Here is a 22,520-nt window from a genome sequence, read left to right as displayed (position 1 = left end):
ACTATGGTAGAGCTCCATTACAATCATTCATTTCAGAGGTCAGGGTAAGCCACTGGACAAAAGGAGATCCCTCATTCTGGATCTCTTTTCTCTCCTCAAAAATCAATATCAACGGAAAACCCAAGGACAAATCTAGCAATATCAAATAGAATGAGGTTAATTTCTCTGTGGCTCTAATTTAACAATAAAGAAAAGTCCCATTTTAAATGGGGCATAAAATCAAGTCCAAACAACTAAAGAAGTAGGAAAAAAAAAAATGAAAATCTGATTCAGTGGCTTTGAGAAGCAAAAGAAAACAAAAGTGAGTCTGGATATATGTGAAAACTTAGTTCATATACCTTACCACTTAATCTGAGTAGAAATTTTAAGACCAAATACCAGAATATGGAACAAATATCAGATATAGACTATGAAAGGCTTATTCCTTTTATGATCAATATATCAAGTAATCTCCAACTGTAAGAAATACTTAAATACCATTTTCCCTAAACGTTTGCTATAGAGAAATACATTATGATAAATAATTTATACATACACATATATCATCTATATAGAATAGGTTGTTTTGAAAGACTGATATAAAGATATGACAAGGATCTAGATTTTATAAGCAAAATAGTTATAATAATGACTGTTGCTATATACTATGAGTCCATGAGATTGCAAAGAGTCTGACACAACTAGGTGAGTAAGTACAGCACAGCACAGTGGTCTAAAGAAAGTGCAATAGCTGCACTAATGAATGTCAGAAATATTCTAATTTTAATTTTAAGTAAAATCTCTATTTAATAAAACCTTCTCATTTCTTAAATAAAAGACCGTGTGGGCTTATGGCAAGCTAAATAAATGCAAATAAGTTAGTTTTCTAGTTTCCAAAATTATTTTTAGTCCTCCACAGAGTTACTTGCACATATTTAAACTCCTATCTTCCCTCAAAATGAGGTGGAGAGGGCAGAGTCTTCTTCAAGGTTAAGTCTATCTTAAAGGTTAAGATACAAATATGGTTTCTTACTCAGAAAAAAGGGGATTTTCACTGACAAGATGATTCAAAACATTTCATTTGGTTTTGTGTTACTGACTATCACAAAATCATGTTTGATTCATTTATATTCTTCACCAAGAGAAGTAGAATTACTTTTATGTCTTTCAAACGAAGATGTATCTTTTTAGGAAAAAAATGCACATATATCTTTTATTTCCTCAACTTGTGAGGACACATAACAATAGATACAGCTTTTAAAAAGATATAAAAATTGCTGAAGTTAGAACAAGAATAGATTGAACAACAAGAAAATCATTCAAGTACCTGAAAGACTTGATACATGAAAGAGAAGGGGATATATCAACAAAACAGGAGCAAATGTCAGTGAAGGAAAAAAAAAGGGACAAGGAAGAGACAAAACATAGAGATCGATGAACAAAAATAATGTGCAATCAATTATTAAAAATCAGATTTTAATAATAAGAATGAATCTAGCACACTTGATTCAGGCAAACACTTTCCCACAGACATCAACTGCATTCATTTAATTGACTTGTGTATTGCCACATTCTTAGTATGGCCTTCTTTTTATGTTTCAATGGGAATCAAATGATCAACTCAGATAATCTCTTAAATAACTGTTTTACTCATGATCTTCTTTATGTTGCTACAATAATCTACCCTCTTATTTTAGAAAAGCGTATACAAGAGCCTACCTCTTTCTTTCTTAAAACTTTCCAAATAAAAATGAATTCTCCTGAGAATATGATGAAATAGTTAGAAAGCAACTTGAGGATTTTTATCAGAATTTAGCACAACAATAAAAATAAACAGAAATAATAATAAAAATATCTAGAAATAAATCTACAAGATCAAAATTTTACTATTATAATTTCCAGCAGATGAACAGAGAATTAAGATATAATAGGAAGATTTTCTCCCTGATCTGGCATAGTATTCACATTTCTTAGTGTAATAATCTACCAATTTCAAGATAGGAATATTAAGCAATTATTTATCTGCAATACAAGAGTATTAATAATATCTATACCATAATTCTGTTATGAGAAATAAATGCATGATTAATGTGAAAAAGATGTAGCTCAAAAGGCTAATAATTCAAGTTTCAAGTATTAAGGATTCTCAATTTCTTTTCTCTCCTTTGTCTCTGTGTTTATTACTTTACACATATACACACAACACAAGGAAAATTTTAAATATTCTGATTTAGTAATAATGGAAACACAAAATCTTAATATTTGTGAGACAGAGAAAACAGTGCTTGGGAAAAAATGTTATATTAAATGCTTTTACAAAGGACAAAATTAGTAAGTGAAAAAATTCACCTTAAAAACTAGAAAAAGAAGAAAAATAAATGCAGGAAGAAATAATAAAATAATAAAGATAAGAGCAGAAATCACTAAGGTCATGAGAAGAAAAACAACAGAAAAACTTCAGTGAAACTCAATATTTCTACTTTTATCAATAATAATAGATCTCTGAAAAGATCTTTAAAATAAATAGGTATATAATACCATAATTGCCATCAATAAATGAGAAAAAAGAATATTTCTGTAGGTTTTAAGGACATTAAAGGCTACTAATGATTATCAATTATCTAGTTTTGCCAGTAAATTTGATATCTTAGAGTGAAATGAATAAATTCCATAGAAGACAAACTACATAATTTACTTGCTGCTGCTGCTAAGTCACTTCAGTCGTGTCCAACTCTGTGTGACCCCATAGACAGCAGCCTACTAGGCTCCTCTGTCCCTGGGATTCTCCAGGCAAGATACTGAAGTGGGTTGCCATTTCCTTCTCCAGTGCATGGAATGTGAAAAGTGAAAAGGAAGCCGTTCAGTCGTGCCCGACTCTTAGCGACCCCATGGACTGCAGCCTACCAGGCTCCTCTGTCCAAGGGATTTTCCAGGCAAGAGTACTGGAGTGGGGTGCCATTGTCTTCTCTGACATAATTTACTTACTAAGAATTAAAATCAGTTTTACCATAACAAAAACAAATTCAAAGATTTTATAAGTGCTTCTGAAAGCTTCTAGAGATCAATATCCTCAGAAATATAGCTTCAGATGTCCTTAATGAAATATTAGTAAATCAAGTATAGCAATAAATAAAGATCATTATGCATGATGGCCAAATGGGGTTATCCTAGGAACACAAGGTTAGTTCAAGGTCTTAAATTCAGTAAATGAAAATCACCATAGCAACACACTTCAGAAGAAATACCATATAGCTCTCTCAAAAGATATAGAAAAAGAATCTGGCAAAGCTTCATCCTTTCATCTATTAGGATAAAAGGCAAAATTATCTTTTAATTGGTCTGCTTTTATCAATCAAGGATGTGTCACAATTGCAATTGGTAGTATGACTTTTGTTTTAAAAGCTCACAAAATAGTGATACTTCTCCCAAATAACAGAATTTAAGATTCAGAGAAATGTAACAGTTACATTATGTAACTGTTCTTCCAGCCCTAAAGCCAGGGTATTCTCTATTTTCATTATACTGTGTATCAGTTTTCCATGGCTGTTAAAACCAATGACCACAAGAACTGGTGGCATAAAACAACTAAAATTCATTCTTTAGTGTGTTACCAACTTGTTCATTAGTGTTATTAGCAAGACAGTATATTCTCTATTTTCACTATACAGTGTATTAGTTTTGTGTGGCTGTTATAACCAATTACCACAGACTAGGTAACATAAAACCACTAAAATTTATTCCCTCGCTGTTTATTCCCTCACTGATCCAGAGGTCAGAAGTTCAAAATCAAGGTGTTGGCAAGTTTGAATTCCTTTCAGAAGGACTGTGCAGGAATCTTTCTCTTGTTTCTTCTAATTACTGGTTGCTGCCAGCATTCCTTGGCTTTCTTTTTATTTGTTTTGTAGTTAAAACGTTTAACAGGAGATCTAGAGTCTTCGGTTTCCCAGGTGGCTAAGTGGGAAAGCATCTGCCTGCCAATGCAGTTGATGCAAGTCGCAGATTTCATCCATGGGTCTGGAAGATCCCCTGGAGTAGGAAATGGCATCACACTCCAGTACAGTACTCTTGCTTGGAAAATTGCATGAACTGAGAAACCTGGTGGGCTACAGTCCTCGGAGCCACCATAGAACATGACTGAGCACTAGACTCTTAATAAACTTTTAAATATAAAATACAATGTTGTTAACATACAATGTAGTATTGTTGATTACAGACACAGTGTTGTACAGCAGACCTCTACAACTTACTCATCTTTCACAGCTGAAACTTTAGATTTGAATAGCAACTTTTCACTTTGCCCTCATCACAGCCACTGGAAACCAAAATGTTACTCTATGCCTTGATGAGTTTTATTATTTTAAATACCTCATTTAAGTGTAAATATTTGTTCTTCTGTGATTGGCCTAGCATACTGTCCTCAAGGTTCATCTGCGTTGTACTTATAGCAGGATTTCCATTTTTTATGACAGTGATATTTGTGTGTATATAACACATTTTCTTTATGCATTCACCTGTTAATGGACATTTAAGTTGCTTCCATACCCCTTGGTTACTGTGGATAGTGCTCCAATGAGCATGGGAGTGTAAATAGCTCTTCAAGATCCTAATTTTGATCCCATTGGATAAATACTTAGCAGGATTGTTAAGTCTTATAGCAGTTATATTTTTAATTTCTGGAGAAATCTCCAGTTTTTCACAGCAGCTGCCCCATTTTACATTCTCATCAATATTGATGATTCCACTTTCTCTGCATCTTCTCCTACACTTGTTATCTTTCTTTTGATGAAGTGTTAATGATATTTCCATACATCCTAACTGGGTCAGGAAGATCCTCTGTAGATGGGCATGGCAACCCACTCCAGTATTCTTGCCTGGAAAATTCCATGGACAGAGGAGCCTGGTGGGCTACTGTCCATGAGATCACAAGTCAGACATGACTGAGCAACTAATGCTAACAGCTGTGAAGTAATAGCTCATTATTTTGATTTGCTTTTCCCTGTTGATTAATGATGTTGAGCATTTTTCATATAGCTATTGATTAATTATACATTTTCTTTAGAGAAAGTTTATTCAAATCCTTAGTCTATTTTTTTTTTTTTTTTTTAGTTGAGTTCTTCGGATTTTTGCTTCTTGAACAGTAGGAATTCCTTATACATTTTGAACATTAACACTTTATGGATATGTTGTTGTTGTTCCAATGCCAAGTCAAGTCCAATTCTCCATGCTTGCAAATATTTCTTTCCATTCCATAGATTTACATTTTACTCTATTAATTTTCTTTTGCTGTGTGTGAAAAAGCTTTTTAACTTGATGGAATTTTACTTATCTGTTTTTGCTTTTGTTGCCTGTGCTTTGAATGTCAAATCCAAAAATAAATATTGCCAAGATCAATGTCCTGAAGTTGTCTGCAGTTCTCTTCTCTGAATTTCATAGCTTCAAACCTTAAGCTGATGCTTTTAATCCCCTGTTGAGTTGATTTTTACTTTTTTTTTTCTTTTTTTGGTCACGTCAGTTTATTGAGGAATTTGTGATGCTAAAGGTTAATTCTATTCACTTGATTATTTTTCATGATGTCAAATAAAACTCCAAAGGCTGTAAGCCATGATGTTTCACAATTACTTTCCCATATTTTTTTTCAGGAAACACAAAATTCAAATCCAAAGAAATGTTCCAGTGAATGTGAAAATTGCTCTCATCCTACCTTTTTTCAAAAAGTGGTAATTAAGGGTTCGGAAGTACGGTGGCAAGGAGGAAGGATGAAAGTAGAACATGAAGAAAGCAGATATTTTTGCTCAATTTCACTTTCAAAGGTCCAAATCATTCCAATTTTTTTTTAACATGTTTTGCACCAAGAAAGGAATCAACACTTTTCATTCCACTTTTGTCAACTTTAGTCAAAGCCTTCTGCTGCAGCTGCGGCTAAGTCGCTTCAGTTGTGTCCAACTCTGTGCAACCCCATAGACCGCAGCCCACTAGGTTCCTCTGTCCCTGGGATTCTCCAGGAAAGAACACTGGAGTGGGTTGCCATTTCCTTCTCCGAAAGCCTTCTGAGTTGTGGTCATTTTGCTATTTTTCTTCACGGTATTGAAATCTTTACAGTTAAACTTAGTGTAATATTGTTTTGCTTCTACAGGCTTATCTGATAACTTTGCTTTCTTCTATGGAGGGTTTGGCACTGAAGCTGGAGGTTCTGGAAGCTTTAAATATTTAGACAAGTTATCACTTAATTGTTTAGGGATGTATCAGATATCAGACCATGGGCATAATGGACATAATACTCGTCCTTGTCACTGGAAACCTGGCCACTAGAGAAAAACGTAATAGACTGTACCCTGGCACTAACGTTTACCTTATTGGTTTTTAATGCTGCCATAGTCTCATTAACCTTTTTTTTTTTTCCCCCAAATCATTTTAATGTCTTCTCTTTGCTGTACTTGTAGTATTTCTTCTTGTCTATTTCTTTCTCCTCTGTCACGTGTCCAAGTAACTTCTCAAATTCAGGAAGTTTCACCAACAAGTTGCAATCCAGGAATATGTCATCAATCACAACTTGATCCAGGGGCTGAAACTTTACCTCTTTATTGGCCAGTATAAGGTAGTGGAGAAGTAGAGAGTCCATAGATGTGGCAAAGTGAAGAAAACCTCCTGCTTGAACTGAATCATTTATAAACCAAGATTTTTTTTTCCTTGAAAATTTTTATTTCAAACAGCTGCGGTAGACACATATCCAACAAGTAAATGGCTCCTTCCCCTGAACGTGGGTTAGCCAGTTTTATAGACACAAGCCCACTTTTCATCTTCTTTGACGCATCCTTTAAATATTCCAGAAGCAGGAACACGTGCTACCAGGCGCGAGTCCTGTCCCCGCCTTCCTCGCCGCCCGCCATGCCGCTCCTCTGTCTCTCAGCTGCAGGCCTCAGCCCTTGGAGCGCAGGCTCAGCAAGAGGAGGTTGGCAAATGGAGGCAAAAGGGTCGATTCAGGGAAGCGCGGCGCCGCAGGCAGCATGGCCTGCCAGGCGAATGTCGTTTCGTTTCCGGAGTCCACCAGCAGCCAGGTTTTCAGTGTTTAAATTGAGCGCCAGGCTCAGGCCATCAGCCCACTCGATTTTTACTTTTTTGAATGATGTAATCAAAAGATAAAATTTTATTCTTTGTGTTCAGTTCAGTCACTCAGTCGTGTCCAACTCTTTGCGACCCCATGAAACACAACACACCAGGCCTCCATGTCCATCACCAACTACCGGAGTTCACTCAGACTCACGTCCATCGAGTCCGTGATGCCATCCAGCCATCTCATCTTCTGTCGTCCTCTTCTCCTCCTGCCCCCAATCCCTCCCAGCATCAGTGTCTTTTCCAATGCATCAACTCTTCGCATGAGGTGGCCAAAGTACTGGAGTTTCAGCATAAGCATGATTCCTTCCAAAGAAATTCCAGGGCCGATCTTCAGAATGTACTGGTTGGATCTCCTTGCAGTCCAAGGGACTCTCAAGAGTCTTCTCCAACACCACAGTTCAAAAGCATCAATTCTTTGGTGCTCAGCCTTCTTCACAGTCCAAATCTCACATCCATACAGGAATACTGGAAAAACAATAGCCTTGACTAGACGGACCTTAGTTGGCAAAGTAATGTCTCTACTTTTGAATATGCTATCTAGGTTGGTCATAACTTTTCTTCCAAGGAGTAAGCGTCTTTTAATTTCATGGCTGCAGTCACCATCTGCAGTGATTTTGGAGCCCCCCCCCCCCAAAAAAAAAATAAAGTCTGACACTGTTTCCACTGTTTCCCCATCTATTCCCCAAGAAGTGATGGGACCAGATGCCATGATCTTAGTTTTCTGAATGTTGAGCTTTAAGCCAACTTTTTCACTCTCCTCTTTCACTTTCATCAAGAGGCTTTTTAGTTCCTCTTCACTTTCTGCCTGTATGAAAATAAAGTTTCCCAAAACTTTATTGAACAGATTTTTGTCCCCACTATATACTTCTGGCACCCTTGGTAAGGATCACTTGGCTCTACAGACAACCACTGAGTTGCAGTGGTTCAACTTACAATTCTTCAACTTAACAATGAAAGGAAAGTAATATACACTCAGTAGAAAATGTGCTTTGAATTTTGATTTTTCCCAAGGGTAGAGATATTTGGTATAGTGGCAGCAAGCCACAGCAACTAGGAAGTTAAGCAGTTGCAAGGGGAAATAACCAAAACACTTACAACTGTTCTGTACCCATATAATCATTGTTTGTCACCATCAGTACAGTTTTAATGAATTATTTACAAGACATTAGATACTTTATTATAAAATAATCTTTGTGTTAGATGACTTTGCCCAACTATAATCTAAGTATTCTGAGCATGTTTAAGGTAACCTAAGTTATGCTGATCCTGACTGATAGGTTAGATGCATAATTGCATGTTTAATTTAGAATATCTTCAACTTAACAATGAATTTGCCAGGAGATGACTTCATCATAAGTACAGGAAGTCCTTATATGCATGGGTTTATTTCTGGGTTCTCTATTGTATTGGACTGTATGTCTTTGAGCAAGAATACTACAGGTTTAACTACTGCAGCTTTGTAATGTTGACATATTTTGAAGTTAAGTGTGATACCTCCAGCTTTGTGATTCTTTCTGAAGATTATTTGGACTACTTGGAGTTTTTGTAATTCCATAATAATTTTAGGATTTTTTTTTCTATTTCTGTAAAAAATGCCATTGGCATTTTGATAGAGACTGCAATGAATCTATAGATATTTTGGTTTGTGCACTCATTTTAGCAATACAGTCTTCTCTAAATTTTCCCCTTCAAAGATTTAGATTTATGTTTCCTGTAAGTGTGGTTTCCTCCATTTTTGTGAATGCTCTTATTATTTCATAATAAAGTGAACAAAAAGATCATCACTGACATGTTCATTGTAAATAATACATTTTAGTGTTAGAAAAATCCTTTATTTAAAACTTTGAGCCGAATTCCTTTGTTTAATATTTAGATCTGACCACTGTGTCTGTACCCTTATTATATACATGTGTCAATATGTCTTTGCCCATCTTTTCATTTTCAATAAATATGGTATACTTTAGATAATTGTTCATATCATACTATGTTGGATACTCAGCAGTGGTGACAGGACTGGAAAAGATCCATTTTCATTCCAATCCCAAAGAAAGGCAATGCCAAAGAATGCTCAAACTACCGCACAATTGCACTCATCTCACATGCTAGTAAAGTAATGCTCAAAATTCTCCAATCCAGGGTTCAGCAATACGTGAACTGTGAACTTCCAGATGTTCAAGTTGGTTTTAGAAAAGGCAGAGGAACCAGACATCAAATTGCCAACACCTGCTGGATCATCAAAAAAGCAAGAGAGTTCTAGAAAAACATTTATTTCTGTTTTATTGACTATGCCAAAGCCTTTGACTGTGTGGATCACAATAAACTGTGGAAAATTATGAAAGAGATGGGAACACTAACTAGACCACCTAACATGACTCTTGAGAAACCTGTATGTAATTCAGGAAACAACAGTTAGAACTGGACATGGAACAACAGATTGGTTCCAAATAGGAAAAGAAGTACATCAAGGCTGTATATTGTCACCTTGCTTGTTTAACTTATACACAGAATATATCAAGAGAAACGTTGGATTGGAGGAAGCACAAGCTGGAATCAAGATTGACAGGAGAAATATCAATAACCTCAGATATGCAGATGATACCACCCTTATGGCAGAAAGTGAAGAATAACTAAAGAGCCTCTTGATGAAAGTGAAAGAGCAGAGTGGAAAAGTTGGCTTAAAGCTCAACATTCTGAAAACTAAGATCATGGCATCTAGTCCCATCACTTCATGGCAAATAAATGGGGAAACAGTGGAAACAATGGCTGACTTAATTTTGGGGGGGCTCCAAAATCACTGCAGATGGTGAGTGCAGCCATGAAATTAAAAGACACTTACTCCATGGAAGGAAAGTTATGACCAATCTAGACAGCATATTAAAAAGCAGAAATATTACTTTGTTGGCAAAGGTCCATCTAGTCAAGGCTATGGTTTTTCCAGTGGTCATGTATGGATGCCAGAGTTGGACTGTGAAGAAAGCTGAGCACCAAAGAATCGATGTTTTTGAACTGTGGTGTTGGAGAAGACTCTTGAGAATCCCTTGGACTGCAAGGAGATCCAAGCAGTCCATCCTAAAGGAGATCAGTCCTGCGTGTTCATTGGAAGGACTGATGTTGAAGCTGAAACTCCAATACTTTGGCCACCTGATGTGAAGAGCTGACTCATTTGAAAAGCCCCTGATTCTGGGAAACATTATGGGCAGGAGAAGGGGATGAATAGAGGATGAGATGATTGGATGGCATCACTGACTCAATGGACATGAGTTTAGGTAGACTCTGGCAGTCGGTGATGGACAAGGAGGCCTGGTGTACTGAGGTTAATGGGGTCACAAAGAGTCAGACAGGACTGAGCGACTGAATTAACTGACTGACTGATGTTGGATAACATTATATAATATGAAAATCTACTCTTTTTAATACAGGAAAAATCTTAATGGCATATGCTACTCTAATAGCTGTATTTAATATTAATATTATTACTTCCTTGGTGACTCAGAGGTAAAAGAATCTGCCTGTCAATGCAGGAGATGCAGGAGACTCAGGTTCGATCTCTGAGCCAGGAATATTCCGTGGAGAAGGGAATGGCAACCCATTCACTTACACTTCTGGTATTCTTGCCTGAAAAATCTCATGGACAGAGAAGCCTGGCAGGTGACAGTCCATAAGGGTCACAAAGTGTCAGACACATCTGAGCCCACACACACTTATTACTTATATTTTAATTCTTATTTTCTGTCGTTTTTTTTAAGTTTCATATATTGTCTCTTTATTTGTATTCAATTATTCTGATAATTAGGAAGGCTTATGCTGAGAGGTTATATTCACAAGTTTATATAAAACCCTTAGTTTTCTAGTCATTGCAACAATATCTATTCTTCTACAAAATTAAAATAGTTAAGTATAGTATTAGTGCATTTAGAGTATTTCCTCTTTCCACTCTTTTCTTACTGTTCAGTTTTTGTATGATTAAATATTATTAGGTTTGATTTTAGTTACACAGAGGAGGCAATCAGCAAATGAATCTAACCTACTAAAGAAACGTGAAAAATAGGCTTGCTGACAGTCAAACAATACTATTCCCCCAAAATGCTGAAAAACCATACCATGACCATGTTTGAGACAAGGAAGAACAAGGCCACATCACAAAGACAAAAGAATCTCCAAAATTGCTCTCCTGACTAATATGACTCGTTGATGTTTTATTAAAAATGAAAACTCCAATGGAATAAAAATGCCCACATCTCTAGATTAGTGAATTAAGAAATTCTATCATTAAATGGTCCCCATTCTTGACAGCATCTGATTAAATCTGATCTGCTATTCCTTAGTTACTTCTCAGAATCATCCACCACAAATCCATCTCCTCTATGATGTGTTTAGGTGCCCTAGTTTCTCTGGCTAGTGCTCTGCTCTGTGGCACAAAGTTCATTAAACTTTATATATGACAGTAGATGCAATTAATGAAATAAACATATATACATTTTATATATAAAGAATGAATTCAGTTCAGTTCAGTTGCTCAGTTGTCTGCGACTCATTGTGACCCCATGAAACACAACACACCAGGCCTCCCTGTCCATCACCAACTCCCGGAGTTCACTCAAACTCAAGTCCATCGCGTCAGTGATGCCATCCAGCCATCTCATCTTCTGTCGTCCCCTTCTCCTCCTGCCCCCAATCCCTCCCAGCATCAGTGTCTTTTCCAATGAGTCAACTCTTCGCATGAGGTGGCCAAAGTACTGGAGTTTCAGCTTCAGCATCATTGCTTCCAAAGAACACTCAGGGCTGATCTCCTTTAGAATGAACTGGTTGGATCTCCTTGCAGTCCAAGGGACTCTCAAGAGTCTTCTCCAACACCACAGTTCAAAAGCATCAATTCTTTGGCGCTCAGCCTTCTTCACAGTCCAACTCTGGCATCCATACATGACTACTGGAAAAACAATAGCCTTGACTAGACAGACCTTAGTCAGCAAAGTAATGTCTCTACTTTTGAATATGCTATCTAGGTCGGTCATAACTTTTCTTCCAAGGAGTAAGCGTCTTTTAATTTCATGGCTGCAGTCACCATCTGCAGTGATTTTGGAGCCCCCCCCCCCCCCCCACCAAAAAAAAATAAAGTCTGACACTGTTTCCACTGTTTCCTCATTTATTTCCCATGAAGTAGAAAACCGTAGTTTTCTGAATGTTGAGCTTTAAGCCAATTTTTTCACTCTCCTCTTTCACTTTCATCAAGAAGCTTTTTAGTTCCTCTTCCCTTTCTGCCATGAGGGTGGTGTCATCTGCATATCTGAGGTTACTGATATTTCTCCCGGCAATCTTGATTCCAGCTTGTGCTTCTAATAGAGGATACTTCTGGATAGAAACTCTAATATATATCTGCTGGAACTGTAAGTAGAAGTAAACTTATCTTAGGAAAATTTCCTGGTAAATTTTGCAGATATATGTATATTTGTAAAACACTTTGATCTCAACTCCACAGATATAATTTTTTGTAAGCAATGATAATAATGTCAAAAAGAGTCATATAAATGAGTGATCTTTTTTTTTTTTTTTTGGCTTATAAAAAACAAACTTATTTCTAATGGTTCTGAAGGTTCAGTTCATTTCAGTTCAGTCATTCAGTTTTGTCTCTTTGTGACCCCATGGACTGTAGCATGCCAGGCTTCCCTGTCTTTCACCAACTCCCAGACCTTGCTCAAACTCATGTACATTGAGTTGGTGACACCATCCAGCCATCACATTCTTTGTTGTCCAGTTCTCCTCCTGCCTTCAATCTTTCCCAGCATCAGGGTCTTTTCTAATGTGTCAGTTCTTCACACCAGGTGGCCAAAGTATTGGAGTTGCAGCTTCAGCATCAGTCCTTCCAGTGAATATTCAGGTTTGATTTCCTTTAGTATTAACTGGTTGGATCACCTTGCTGTCCAAGGGATTCTCAAGAGTCTTTTCCAACACCACAGTTCAAAGGCATCAATTCTTTGGTGCTCAGATTTCTTTATAGTCCAACTCTCACATCCTTACATGACTACTGGAAAAACCATAGCTTTGACTGGATGGACCTTTGCTGGCAAATTAATGTCTCTGCTTTTTAATATGCTGTCTAGGTTGGTCATAGGTTTTCTTCCAAGGAGCAAGCATCTTTTAACTTCATGGCTGCAGTCACTGGCTGCAGTGATTTTGGAGGCCAAAAAGTAAAGTTTCTCACTGTTTCCATTGTTCCCACTTCTATTTGCCATAGACTGATGGAATCAGATGCCATGATCTTATTTTTTGGAATGTTGAGTTTTACGCCAGCTTTTTCACTCTCTTTCATTTTCACAAGAGGCTCTTTATTTCTTCGCTTTCTGCCATAAGAATGGTGTCACCTGCATATCTGAGGTTATTGATATTTCTCCCAGCAATCTTGGTTCCAGCTTGTGCTTCATCCAGCCAGGCATTTCACATGATGTACTCTGCATATAAGTTAAATACGCTGGGTGACAATATAAAGCCTTCATGAACTCCTTTTCCGATTTGGGGCCAGTCTGCTGTTCCATGTCCAGTTCTAACTATTGCTTCTTGACCAGCATACAGATTTCTCAGGAGGCAGAAAAGGTGGTCTGATATTCCCATCTATTTAAGAATTTTCCATAGTTTGTTGTGATCTACACAGTCAAAGTCTTTGGCATAATTAATAAAGCAGAAGTAGATGGTTTTCTGGAACTCTCTTGCTTTTCCTATGATCCAATAGATGTTGGCAATTTGATCCTCCTCTGCCTTTTCTAAATCCAGCTTGAACATATGGAAGTTCACCATTCAAGTACTGTTGAAACTTGGCTTGGAGAATTTTGAGCATTACTTTTCTAGTGTGTGGTAGTTTGAATATTCTTTGGCACTGCCTTTCTTTGGGATTGGAATGAAAATTGGTCTTTTCCAATCCTTTGGCCAATGCTGAGTTTTCAAATTTGCTGGTATATTGAGTGCATCACTTTCACAGTATCTTCTTTTAGGATTTGAAATAGCTCAGATAGTATTCCATCGCCTCCACTAGCTCTGTTGGTCATGATGTTTCCTAGGCCCACTTGACTTTGCATTCCAGGATGTCTGGCTCTAAGTAAGTGATCACACCATTATGGTTAACTGGATCTTGAAGGTCTTTTTTATATAGTTCTGTATATTCTTGCCACCTATTCTTAATATCTTCTACTTCTGTTAGCCCCATACCATTTCTGTCCTTTTTCTGTCCTCTGCTCATCTTTGAATAAAGTATCACCTTGGTATCTCTATTTTATTGAAAAGATCTCTAGTCTTTCCTATTCTATTTTTTTCTCTATTTGTTTGCATTGGTCACAGTGGAAGGCTTTCTTATTTCTCCTTGCTATTCTTTGGAACTCTGCATTCAAATGGGTATATCTTTCCTTTTCTCCTTTGCCTTTAGATTCTCTTCTTTTCTCAGTTATTTGTAAGGCCTCCTCAGACAACCATTTTGCCTTTTTTCATTTCTAATTCTTGGGGTCAGTCTTGACCACTACCTCCTGTAAAATGTCACAAACCTCTGTCCATAGTTACTCAGGCACTCTGTCTATCAGATCAAATCCCTTGCATCTATTTGTCACTTCTGCTGTATAATCATAAGGGATTTGATTTAGGTCATACTTGAATGGTCTAGTGGTTTTCCCTACTTTCTTCAATTTAATTCTGAATTTTGCAATATGGAGTTCATGATCTGAGTCACAGTCAGTTTCCAGTCTTGTTTTTGCTGACTGTATAGAGCTTCTCCATCTTTGGCCGCAAATAATATAATCAATCTGATTTCATAATTGACCATCTGGTGATGTCCATGTGTAGAGTCTTGTGTTATTGGAAGAGGGAGTTTGCTATGACCAGCGTGTTCTCTTAGCAAAACTCTTTTAGCCTTTGCCATGATTTATTTTGAACTCCAAGACCAAATTTGCCTGTTATTTCAGGTTATCCCTTGACTTCCTACTTTTGCATTCCAGTCCCCTATAATGAAAAGAACATCTTTTTCGGTGTTTGTTCAACAAGGTATTGTAGGTCTTCTTAGAGCCATTCAACTTCAGCTTCTCCAGCATTAGTGAAACAGTAGAACACTCAAGATCAAACAGTCAGAAGATTTAGTGTATGGTAAGGGCTTTTTTTCTGGTTTATAAGCAGCCATTTTCCTCTGTGTAAGTGGATGGCCATTAAGCAAGGCTTTTTGTGTGTGTGTATGTGATTTGAAGTCCTGTCTTTCCCGTGAGTTACTCAGTTCCTTACAAAAACCACATGTAATAGCTCTTTTGTATAGTTAACACTATGTGTCCTGCTGTTGATTCATTTTTAGCTCTCTGTAAATTGTCTAATAAATGTAAACTTGTGTATTCAAATATTTAAGCATTGAAAAGGGTAAATAAGCCATCATGCTTGTTTAGTTCAGTTCATTTCAGCTGCTTAGTCATGTCTGACTCGTTGTGACCCCATGAGCTGCAGCACGCCAGGCCTCCCTGTCCAAAACCAACTCCCGGAGCCTACCCAAACTCATATCCATTGAGTTGGTGATGCTATCCAACAATCTCATCCTGGCATCCCCTTCTCCTCCTGCCTTCAATCTTTCCCAGCATCAGGGGCTTTTGCAAGTGCAAATGAATCAGCTCTTTGCATCAGGTGGCCAAAATATTGGAGTTTCAGATTTAACATCAGACCTTCCAATGAACACTCAGGCCTGATCTTCTTTAGGATGGACTGCTTGGATCTCCTTGAAGTCCTAGGGACTCTCAAGAATCTTCTCCAACACCACAGTTCAAAAGCATCAATTATTCGGAGCTCAGCTTTGTTTATAGTCCAACTCTCACATCCGTACATGACCACTGGAAAAACCATAGCCTTGATTAGACGGACCTTTGTTGGCAAAGTAAGGTCTCTGCTTTTTAATATGTTGTCTAGGTTGGTCATAACTTTCATTCCAAAGAGTAAGCATCTTTTAATTTCATGGCTGCAATCACCATCTGCAGTGACTTTGGAGCCCCCCAAAATAAAGTCTCTCACTGTTTCCACTGTTTTCCCATCTATTTCCCTTGATGTGATGGGACCAGATGCCGTGATCTTAGTTTTCTGAATGTTGAGCTTTAAGCCAACTTTGTCACTCTCCTTTTTCACTTTCATAAGAGTTTCTTTAGTTCTTCTTCGCATTCCGCCATAAGGGTGGTGTCATCTGCATATCTGAAGTTATTGATATTTCTCCTGGCAATCTTGATTCCACCTTGTGCTTCTTCCAGCCCAGCGTTTCTCATGATGTATTCTGCATATAAGTTAAATAAGCAGGTGATAATATACAACCTTGATATGCTCCTTTTCCTATTTGGAACCAGTCTGTTTTCCATGTCCAGTCTAACTATTGTTTCCTGACCTCCATACAGGTTTCTCAAGAGGCAGGTCAGGTGGTCTGGTATTCCCATCTCTTTCAGAATTTTCCACAGTTTATTGTGATCCACACAGTCAAAGGTTTTGGCATAGTCAATAAAACAGAAATAGATGTTTTTCTGGAACTCTCTTGCTTTTTAGATGATTCAGCAGATGTTGGCAATTTGATCTCTTGTTCCTCTGTCTTTTCTAAAACCAGCTTGAGCATCTGGAAGTTCACAGTTCACGCATTGCTGAAGCCTGGCTTGGAAAAATTTGAGCATTACTTTACTAGCATGTGAGATGAGTGCAATTATGCTGTAGTTTGAGCATTCTTTGGCATTGCCTTTCTTTGAGATTGGAATGAAAAAGGACCTTTCCCAGTCCTCTGGCCATGCAGAGTTTTCCAAATTTGTTGGCATATTGAGTGCAGCACTTCCACAGCATCATCTTTTATGATTTGAAATAGCTCAACTGGAATTCCAGCACCTCCAATAGCCTTGTTTGTAGTGATGCTTCTTAAGACCCACTTGACTTCTCATTCCAGGATGTCTGGCTCTAGGTGAGTGATCACACCATCGTGTTTATCTGGGTCATGAAGAATTTTTCTGTACACTTCTCAGTATTCTTGCCACCTCTTCACAATATCTTCTGCTTCTGTCTGGTGCATACCATTTCTGTCCTTTATCGAGCCCATCTTGGCAGGAAATGTTCCCTTGATACCTCTAATTTTCTTGAAGAGATCTCTAGTCTTTCCCATTCTATTGTTTTCCTCTCTTTCTTTGCATTGATTGCTAGAAAGACTTTCTTGTCTCTCCTTGTTTTTCTTTGAAATTATGCATTCAAATGGGTATATCTTTCCTTTTCTCCTTTGCTTTTTGCTTCTCTTCTTTTCACAGCTATTTGTAAGGCCTCCTCAGAGAGCCATTTTGCTTTTTTGCATTTCTTTTTCCTTGATCCCTGTCTCCTGTATAATGTCACGAACCTCCGTTCATAGTTCATCAGGCACTCTGTCTATCACAGCACAATAAAATATCATAATTTCATCAATAGTGGCTGCTAATGCATTTATTTTAAAAGCATTAACTTCATAATCAGGCAGCATATGAAACTAATGAGAATTACAGTCATCATAACTGTTTCACTCAATTCTGCATTTAATAAATATTTCACATTTATGATATCTCCTTTCCATGTTACACACAGTAAACAGGAAGATAACCATGAAGTCTGTCACTTCAGTCATTCAATCATGGCCATCATTTTGAGCCTCCATGAACTGAAGCACGCCAGACTCCCTCATGGAGAACACACAGTTCTTTGTCAAAATCATATCCATGGAGTCCGTGATGCCATCCAATCATCTCATCTTCTGTCGTCACCGTCTCCTTCTGCCTTCAATCTTTTCCAGCATCAGGGTCTTTTCCAATGAATCAGTTATTTGCATCAGGTGGCCAAAGTATTGGAGTTTCAGCTTCAGCATCAGTCCTTCTAATGAACATTCAGGACTGATTTCTTGAAGATGGACTGGTTTGATCTCCAGCAGTTCAAGGGACTGTCAAGAGTCTTCTCCAGCACCACAGTTCAAAAGCTTCAATTCTTCAGTGCTCGGCTTTCTTTATTGTCCAACTCTCACATCCATACATAACTGCTGGAAAAACCATATCTTTGATTATATGGACCTTTGTCAGCAAAATAAAAGGGAAAAAAAGTGAAAATGAAATTTGTTCAGTTGTGTTTGACTCTTTGAGACCCAGCGGACTATACAGTCCATGGAATTCTCTAAGCCAGAATACGGGAGAATACTTTACCTTCTCCAGGGGATATTCCCAACTGTGGATTCAAACTCAAGTCTCCCGTATTGCAGGCAGATTTTTTACAAGCTGAGACACTAGTGAATCCCAAGAATACTGGAGTGTGTATCCTATCCCTTCTCTAGCAGAACTTTCTGGCCCAGGAATCAAACCAGGGTCTCCTGAATTGCAGGTGGATTCTTTACTAGCTGAGCTACCAGGGAATCTCATCAGCAAAATAATGTCTCTGCATTTTAATATGCTGTCTAGGTTTGTCATAGATTTCTTCCAAGAAGTAAGCATCTTTTCATTTCATGGCTGCAGTTACCATCTGCAGTGATTTTGGAGTCCAAGAAAATAAAGCCTGTCAGTGTTTCCATTGTTTTCCCATCTATTTGCCATGAAGTCATGCGACTGGATACCATGATCTTCGTTTTTCACTCTCCTCTTTTACTTTCACCATGAGGCTGTTTTGTTCCTCTTCACACTCTACCATAAATGTAGTATCATCTGAATATCTGAGGTTATTGATATTTCTCCTGGCAATTTTGATTCCAGCTTTTGTTTCATGCAGCTTGGCATTTCTCATGTTATACTCTGCATATAAGTTAAAAAAGCAGGGTAGCAATATACAGCCTTGACACATTCCTTTCCCAGTTTTGAATCAGTCTGTTGTCCATATTCAGTTCTAACTGTTGCTTCTTGGCCTGTATACAGATTTCTCAGGAGGTGGGTAAGGTGATCTGATATTCCCATCTCTTTAAGAATGTGTTTGAATCCTGGCTCTGTTTTTGAAGTACCTGCTTTAATCACTATTTTTCAATAGTTCCTCAATAACTGGATACAGTAATACTTATATCATATTTTAGGTTGAGGTTTAAAGAAGAAAATTTTAAATTCTTAACACAGTTGCTGCCATAAACTAGGCCCTAAATAAATTCTAGCTGATTTTACCATGATTGTGCCTTTCTTATGGGATCAGTCTTTTCTATCATTTGATACACTTAATTTTACAGAATATTTTACATTCCTTAAAAGTGAGAATTATGCTTTATTCAGTTTCAACCCTCTTCCAAACTAAATGTTAAGGCATTGTTGAAAATAAATTTCTTAAAATTATAGTGTTGAAGAGAATAAAACAATAATATATATGTCAGTTATATCTCAGTAAAGGTGGAAAATAATTAAATCCTAACCTTGTAAATAAGTTACTTGAAATAGAGTATAAATCATATTGTCTCTCAACATAAGATACATTTGATTACTAATCAAATAATCATTTATGTTTGTGTAAAATCTGTAACTTTATTATAAAATTTTTATGGTAGAATAATTTAGAAAAAAATAGCTTTGATTATTGAGTTTCACACTAGTTTCATCACCTAGATGTCATCTCAGTTTGCTCATCTGTAAAATAGGTACAGTGATATTAATCCAAAGATATTACCATTCTGAGGGTTACATGAGTTAATGCTTATGAAATACCAAGCTTATGACTGAGAGTTCAGCTCACTCTTCCCCAGCAATGCTAGGGGCTGAAATACTTTTACTTTTGACCCTACTTGTAAAATTCACCAAAGACACAGGCAACACCTACACTCACAATATTTTAAAGACAGTTCTTGGGGTGAATTCTTAGGTTGGCTTCTGCAGGAAAAGTTCCAGCAGCATGATATACTAGCTCAGTTGTAATGAAAGGATTTCTCAAATCTATAGGAAGTCAAAAAGTACTATTATTAGTAATAATAATAATTACTGCTTGGTGAATTGTTCACTCCATGCCAGGAACTCTTTTTTGCACTTTACATGTAATAGTTTATTTAGTCTTCACAAGTCTCATAAGAAACTTTTTAATACTCAATTTCAACAGAAAAGGAAACTAGGCACTAGTTAAGTGGTAAAGGCTGGATTCACACTCAGGCATCCTGAGTAAGTTCTCACAACTACAATGTTATATTGTCTAACTAAGGGGAAGCAATAAAGTAGGTCAGAAAGAAGCAAGGACTCTTAGCATATATGCAGGGGAAAATTTCAACCTTAAAGACAGAAGTATAGAAATTTGAAGAATATGTAGAATGACAAAGTCCAGTAAAAATGAAAAACAGAAGGATCCCCATGTTGTCATAGATACATTTCTAAGAGAATCTATACAATTCATGACGTTTGAGGCCAAGATAAATTTTATAATCCTAATAAAAATGTGTCAATTATTTGTATCATAATTTATTCTCAATCCTAGGAGTAAAATATTAACAAAGAACACATTGATGAAAATTTATCATGATGCCCTTTATTAGAAAAATTTCTTTTCATCTTTTGCAATACAGTTAGGTAATGGTACACATTAACTGAAAAATTAGCACTGTTAATAAGTTGTTAGTGAGTAGTTTTAAAGAGTGAAGAAGGCAATGGCACCCCACTCCAGTACTCTTGCCTGGGAAATCCCATGGATGGAGGAGCCTGGTAGGCTGCAGTCCATGAGGTCGCTAAGAGTCAGACACGACCGAGCGACTTCATTTTCACTTTTCACTTTCATGCACTGGAGAAGGAAATGGCAACCCACTCCAGTGTTCTTGCCTGGAGAATCCCAGAGATGGGGGATCCTGGTGGGAGGCCGTCTATGGGGTCGCACAGAGTTGGACACAACTGAAGCGACTTAGCAGCAGCAGCAGCAGCAGTTTTAAAGAGATGAAATTTGTTGCTACCAATTCTAGCATGTTCTTTTGTTTCACTATTCGTGATATGACACTTGGGACATATTGATACTATCTCAAATGCACTTTAATGACACTCAAGATCTACTTTTTGCATACTGTCATATACCAGAATGCTAGGTGACAAAACAAGTGCATTTTTCTTCTTAAATAAAAGAAAGTAGGTGCCTGATAGGTCTGGGACAGACTGAAAAACACAGCCTGTCTGACACTGTCAAAAGTAAGGGGAAATAGCAAATCCAGCATTCATTCATTAGTACAGTCATATGCCAAAGGTGTTTCTTGACTAAATTGTTGAATTCCTACCTCCCAATGTGTTATTATTTGGAGATAGGAGCTTAGGAAGTTAATTAGGAAAAGACAGGGTCATGAGGGTGGGGTTCTCATGATGGGGTTAGTGGTTTTATAAGAAGAGGAAGAAAGAATGCTATCTCTACCATGGGAGGATGCAGAGAAAGTGGCCACCTGTAAGCCAAGGAGCCATATTAGCTGGCGCTTTGATCTTGGACTTTCTGGCTTCCATATCTATGAGAAATACATATCTATTGCTTAATCCAGCCAGTGCATGGTAATTCATTATAGCAACCCAAGCAGACTATATAGGTTTAACTTTGTAAGTGGCCACAGGACTGGAAAATATTAGTTTTCATTCAATCCCATAGAAGGACAATGACAAAGAGGTTGAAACTACCATGCAATTGTGTTCATTTCACATGCTGAAGATTATGATCAAAATCTTTCAAGCTCTTCAGCAGTATGTGAACTGAGCACTTCCAAATGCACAAGTTGGGTTTCAAAAAGGCAGAGGTACCAGAGATCAATAAGCCAACATTAGTTGGATCATGAAGAAAATAAGGGGATTCCAGAAAAAGAGATACTATCTTGGATGAATCATAAATTATACTTGATTCCAGGGAGGAATATTAACAACCTGAGATGTGCAAATGATATCACTGTAATGGCAGAAAGTGAAGAGGAACTAAAGAGATTCTTGATAAGGGAGAAAGAAGAGAGTGAAAAGCTGTCTTGAACTCAACATTAAAAAAAACCTAAGATCATGGCATCTGTTCCCGTCACTTCACAGCAAACAGATGGGGAAAAATTGGAAGCAGTGACAAGTTTCATTTTCTCAGCCTCCAGAATCACTGTAGATGATGACTGCAGCCATGAAATTAGAAGATGCTTGCTCTGTGGAAGGAAAGCTATGACAAATCTAAGCAGTGTAATAAAAAGCAGAGACATCACTTTGGCTACAAAGGTCTATCTAGTTAAAGTTATAGTTTTTCCACTCATAAATGGATGTGATAATTGGACCACAAAGAAGGCTGAAACTGAAGAATTAATGCTTTCAAATTGTGGTGCTGAAGAAAACTTTTGAGAGTCCCTTGGACTGTAAGGACATCAGACCGGTCAATTCTAATGGAAATCAATCCTGACTCTTCATTGGAAGCCCCAATACATTGGCCACCTAATGTGAAGAGCCAACTCATTGGAAAATATTCTGATGGTGGGAAAGATTGAAGGAAAAGAAGGGGATGGCAGAGAAGGA

At 37.4% G+C, this 22,520-nt stretch overlaps 1 pseudogene; it reads right to left on the bottom strand.

Annotated features, from left to right (window-relative positions):
* Positions 1–6,137: 6,137 nt before the first annotated feature.
* Positions 6,138–22,520, bottom strand: part of LOC128055704 (ribonuclease H2 subunit B-like) — a 113,754-nt pseudogene continuing 97,371 nt past the window's right edge.

Source organism: Budorcas taxicolor, chromosome 11 (genome assembly GCF_023091745.1).
Source record: "Budorcas taxicolor isolate Tak-1 chromosome 11, Takin1.1, whole genome shotgun sequence".
In the NCBI taxonomy this organism is placed as follows: Eukaryota; Metazoa; Chordata; class Mammalia; order Artiodactyla; family Bovidae; genus Budorcas; species Budorcas taxicolor.
This window is presented reverse-complemented; position numbering and strand designations above follow the sequence as displayed.